This window comes from Rhipicephalus microplus, chromosome 9 (assembly GCF_043290135.1).
Source record: "Rhipicephalus microplus isolate Deutch F79 chromosome 9, USDA_Rmic, whole genome shotgun sequence".
NCBI lineage: Eukaryota > Metazoa > Arthropoda > Arachnida > Ixodida > Ixodidae > Rhipicephalus > Rhipicephalus microplus.
Genome location: NC_134708.1, coordinates 115,209,701 through 115,215,329, shown reverse-complemented (window position 1 = coordinate 115,215,329; position 5,629 = coordinate 115,209,701).

The following is a 5,629-nucleotide window of genomic DNA, read 5'->3' as shown; positions in this document are numbered from 1 at the left end:
CCCACCCAGTGGTGGTGCGGCGCTTTTTTTTCTTTGGGCTGATAGCTTTGAAGATATGTTCTGATGGTGGTGATAGTGGAGCACGACTGTCTCCGTGGCGCAATTGGCTAGCACGATCGGCTGTTGACCGAAAGGTTGGAGGTTCGAGCGCACCCGGTGGTGGTACGGCGCTTTTTTCTCCTTCGGGCTGATAGCTTTGAAGGTATGTTCTGATGGTGGTGAGAGTGGAGCAGGACTGTCTCCGTGGCGAAATTGGCTAGCGCGATCGGCTGTTAACCGAAAGGTTGGAGGTTCGAGCTCTCCCGAGAGTGGTGTGTTGCTTTTTTCTTTGCGCTGATAGCTTTGAAGATATGTACTGTTTGTAGTGAGAGCGGAGCACGAATGTATCCGTGGCGCAATTGGCTAGCGCGATCGTCTGTTAACCGAAAGGTTGGAGGTGCGAGCCCACCCGTTGGAGGTGTGGCGCTTTTTTTCTATGGCCTGATAACTTTGAAGATATGTTCTAATGATGGTGAGAGTGGAACAGGACTGTCTCCGTGGCGCAATTGGCTAGCGCGATCGGCTGTTAATCGAAAGGTTGGAGTTTCGAGCCCACCCGGTAGAGGTGCGGCGCTTTTTGTTGGGGCTGATAGCTTTGAAGATATGTTCTGGTGGTGGTGAGAGTGGAGCAGGACTGCCTCTGTTGCGCAATTGGCTAGCGCGATCGGCTGTTAACCGAACAGTTGGAGTTTCGAGCCCTCCCGGGAGTGGTGTGTTGCTTTTTTCTTTGCGCTGATTTCTTCGAAGATATGTTCTGATGGTGGTGAGAGGGAGCACGACTGTCTCCGTGGTGCAATTGGCTAGCGCGATCGGCTGTTGACCGAAAGATTGAAGGTTCGAGCGCACCCGGTGGTGGTGTGTTGCTTTTTTTGGGCTGATAGCTTTGAAGATATGCTCTGATGGTGGTGAGAGTGGAGCACGACTGTCTCCGTGGCGCAATTGGCTAGCGCGATCGGCTGTTAACTGAAAGGTTGGAGGTTCGAGCCCTCCGGGGAGTGGTGTGTTGCTGTTTTCTTTGCGCTGATAGCTTCGAAGATATGTTCTGATGGTGGTGAGAGGGAGCACGACTGTCTCCGTGGTGCAATTGGCTAGCGCGATCGGCTGTTGACCGAAAGGTTGAAGGTTCGAGCGCACCCGGTGGTGGTGTGTTGCTTTTTTTTGGGCTGATAGCTTTGAAGATATGTTCTGATGGTGGTGAGAGTGGAGCAGGACTGTCTCCGTTGCGCAATTGGCTAGCGCGATCGGCTGTTAACCGAAAAGTTGGAGGTTCGAGCCCTCCCGGGAGTGGTGTGTTGCTTTCTTTTCTTTGGGCTGATAGCTTTGAAGATATGTTCTGATGGTGGTGAGGGTGGAGCAGGACTGTCTCGGGCGCGCAATTGGCTTGCGCGATCGGCTGTTAACCGAAAGGTTGGAGGTTCGAGCCCACCCGGTGGTGGTTCGGCGCTTTTTTTTCTTTGGGCTGATAGCTTTGAAGATATGTTCTGATGGCGGTGAGAGTGGAGCACGACTGTCTCCGTGGCGCAATTGGCTAGCGCGATCGGCTGTTAACCGAAAGGTTGGAGGTTCGAGCCCTCCCGGCAGTGGTGTGTTGCTTTTTTCTTTGCGCTGATAGCTTTGAAGATATGTTCTGTATGTGGTGAGAGTGGAGCACGACTGTCTCCGTGGCGCAATTGGCTAGCGCGATCGGCTGTTAACCGAAAGGTTGGAGGTTCCAGCCCACCCGGTGGTGGTGCGACGCTTTTTTTCTTTGGGCTGATAGCTCTGAAGAAATGTTCTGACGGTGGGGAGAGTGGAGCACGACTGTCTCCGTGGCGCAATTGGCTAGCGCGATCGGCTGTTAACCGAAAGGTCGGAGGTTCGAGCCCACCCGGTGGTGGTGCGGCGCTTTTTTTTCTTTGGGCTGATAGCTTTGAAGATATGTTCTGATGGTGGTGAGAGTGGAGCACGACTGTCTCCGTGGCGCAATTGGCTAGCGCGATCGGCTGTTGACCGAAAGGTTGGAGGTTCGGGCGCACCCGGTGGTGGTGTGTTGCTTTTTTTTTTGGGCTGATAGCTTTGAAGATATGTTCTGATGGTGGTGAGAGTGGAGCAGGACTGTCTCCGTTGCGCAATTGGCTAGCGCGATCGGCTGTTAACCGAAAGGTTGGAGTTTCAAGCCCTCCCGGGAGTGGTGTGTTGCTTTTTTCTTTGCGCTGATAGCTTTGAAGATATGTTCTGATGGTGGTGAGAGTGAAGCACGACTGTCTCCGTGGCGCGATCGGCTAGTACGATCGTCTGTTAACCGAAAGGTTGAAGGTTCGAGCCCACCCAGTGGTGGTTCGGCGCTTTTTTTTTCTTTAGGGTGATAGCTTTGAAGATATGCTCTGATGGTGGTGAGAGTGGAACACGACTGTCTCCGTGGCGCAATTGGCTAGCGCGATCGGCTCATAATCGAAAGGTTGGAGGTTCAAGCCCTCCCGGGAGTGGTGTGTTGCTTTTTTCTTTGCGCAGATAGCTTTGAAGATATGTTCTGTTAGTGGTGAGAGTGGAGCACGACTGTCTCCATGGCGCAATTGGCTAGCGCGATCGGCTGTTAACCGAAAGGTTGGAGGTTCCAGCCCACCCGGGGGTGGTGCGACGCTTTTTTTTCTTTAGGGTGATAGCTTTGAAGATATGCTCTGATGGTGGTGAGAGTGGAGCACGACTGTCTCCGTGGCGCAATTGGCTAGCGCGATCGGCTGATAATGGAAAGGTTGGAGGTTAGAGCCCACCCGGGGACGGTGTGTCGTTTTTTTTTCTTTGCGCTGATAGCTTTGAAGATATGTTTTGATGGTGGTGAGAGTGGAGCACGACTGCATCCGTGGCGCAATTGGCTAGCACGATCAGCTGTTGACCGAAAGGTTGGAGGTTCGAGCCCAACCGGTGGTTGTGCGGCTCTTCTTTTTCTTTGGGCTGATAGCTCTGAAGAATTGTTCTGACGGTGGTGAGAGCGGAACACGACTGTCTCCGTGGCACAATTGGCTAGCGCGATCGGCTGTTAGCTGAAAGGCTGGAGGTTCGAGCCCACCCAGTGGTGGTGCGGCGCTTTTTTTTCTTTGGGCTGATAGCTTTGAAGATATGTTCTGATGGTGGTGAGAGTGGAGCACGACTGTCTCCGTGGCGCAATTGGCTAGCACGATCGGCTGTTAACCGAAAGGTTGGAGGTTCGAGCCCTCCCGGGAGTGGTGTGTTGCTGTTTTCTTTGCGCTGATAGCTTTGAAGATATGTTCTGATGGTGGTGAGAGGGAGCACGACTGTCTCCGTGGTGCAAATGGCTAGCGCGAGCGGCTGTTGACCGAAAGGTTGGAGGTTCGAGCGCACCCGGTGGTGGTGCGGCGCTTTTTTTTCTTTGGGCTGATAGCTTTGAAGATATGTTCTGATGGTAGTGTGAGTGGAGCACGACTGTCTCCGTGGTGCAAATGGCTAGCGCGATCGGCTGTTGACCGAAAGGTTGAAGGTTCGAGCGCACCCGGTGGTGGTGTGTTGAGTTTTTTTGGGCTGATAGCTTTGAAGATATGTTCTGATGGTAGTGAGAGTGGAGCAGGACTGTCTGCGTGGCGCAATTGGCTAGCGCGATCGGCTGTTAACCGAAAAGTTGGAGGTTCGAGCCCTCCCGGGAGTGGTGTGTTGCTTTCTTTTCTTTGGGCTGATAGCTTTGAAGATATGTTCTGATGGTGGTGAGGGTGGAGCAGGACTGTCTCCGGGGCGCCATTGGCTTGCGCGATCGGCTGTTAACCGAAAGGTTGGAGGTTCGAGCCCACCCGGTGGTGGTTCGGCGCTTTTTTTTCTTTGGGCTGATAGCTTTGAAAATATGTTCTGATGGTGGTGAGAGCGGAGCACGACTGTCTCCGTGGCGCAATTGGCTAGCGCGATCGGCTGTTAACCGAAAGGTTGGAGGTTCGAGCCCTCCCGGCAGTGGTGTGTTGCTTTTTTCTTTGCGCTGATAGCTTTGAAGATATGTTCTGTATGTGGTGAGAGTGGAGCACGACTGTCTCCGTGGCGCAATTGGCTAGCGCGATCGGCTGTTAACCGAAAGGTTGGAGGTTCCAGCCCACCCGGTGGTGGTGCGACGCTTTTTTTCTTTGGGCTGATAGCTTTGAAGATATGTTCTGATGGTGGTGAGAGTGGAGCAGGACTGTCTCTGTGGCGCAATTGGGTAGCGCGTTCGGTCGTTAACCGAAAGGTTGGAAGTTCGAGCCCACCCGGTGGTGGTGCGGCGCTTTTTTTGGGGCTGATAGCTTTGAAGATATGTTCTGATGGTGGTGAGAGTGGAGCAGGACTGTCTCCATGGCGCAATTGGCTAGCACGATCGGCTGTTAACCGAAAGGTTGGAGTTTCGAGCCCTCCCGGGAGTGGTGTGTTGCTTTTTTCTTTGCGCTGATAGCTTTGAAGATATGTTCTGATGGTGGTGAGAGTGGAGCACGACTGTCTCCGTGGCGCGATCGGCTAGCGCGATCGTCTGTTAACCGAAAGGTTGGAGGTTCGAGCCCATCCGGTGGTGGTGCGGCGCTTTTTTTTCTTTAGGCTGATAGCTTTGAAGATATGCTCTGATGGTGGTGAGAGTGGAGCACGACTGTCTTCGTGGCGCAATTGGCTAGCGCGATCGGCTGTTAACTGAAAGGTTGGAGGTTCGAGCCCTCCGGGGAGTGGTGTGTTGCTTTTTTTTCTTTGAGCTGATAGCTTTGACGATATGTTCTGATGGTGGTGAGATTGGAGCAGGACTGTCTGCGGGGCACAATTGGCTTGCGCGATCGGCTGTTAACCGAAAGGTTGGAGGTTCGAGCCCACCCGGTGGTGGTGCGGCGCTTTTTTTTTCTTTGGGCTCATAGCTTTGAAGATATGTTCTGATGGTGGTGAGAGTGGAGCACGACTGTCTCCGTGGCGCAATTGGCTAGCGCGATCGGCTGGTGACCGAAAGGTTGGAGGTTCGAGCGCACCCGGTGGTGGTGCGGCGCTTTTTTTTCTTTGGGCTGATAGCTTTGAAGATATGTTCTGATGGTGGTGAGAGTGGAGCAGGACTGTCTCCGTGGCGCAATTGGCTAGCGCGATCGGCTGTTAACTTAAAGGTTGGAGGTTCGAGCCCTCCCGGGAGTGGTGGGTTGCTTTTTGCTTTGCGCTGATAGCTTTGAAGATATGTTCTGTATGTGGTGAGAGTGGAGCACGACTGTCTCCGTGGCGCAATTGGCTAGCGCGATCGGCTGTTAACCGAAAGGTTGGAGGTTCTAGCCCTCCGGGGAGTGGTGTGTTGCTGTTTTCTTTGCGCTGATAGCTTTGAAGATATGTTCTGATGGTGGTGAGAGTGGAGCAGGACTGTCTCCGTGGCGCAATTGGCTAGCGCGATCGGCTGTTAACCGAAAAGTTGGAGGTTCGAGCCCTCCCGAGAGTGGTGTGTTGCTTTCTTTTCTTTGTGCTGATAGCTTTGAAGATAAGTTCTGATGGTGGTGAGGGTGGAGCAGGACTGTCTCCGGGGCGCAATTGGCTTGCGCGATCGGCTGTTAACCGAAAGGTTGGAGGTTCGGGCGCACCCGGTGGTGGTGTGTTGCTTTTTTCTTTGCGCTGATAGCTTTGAAGA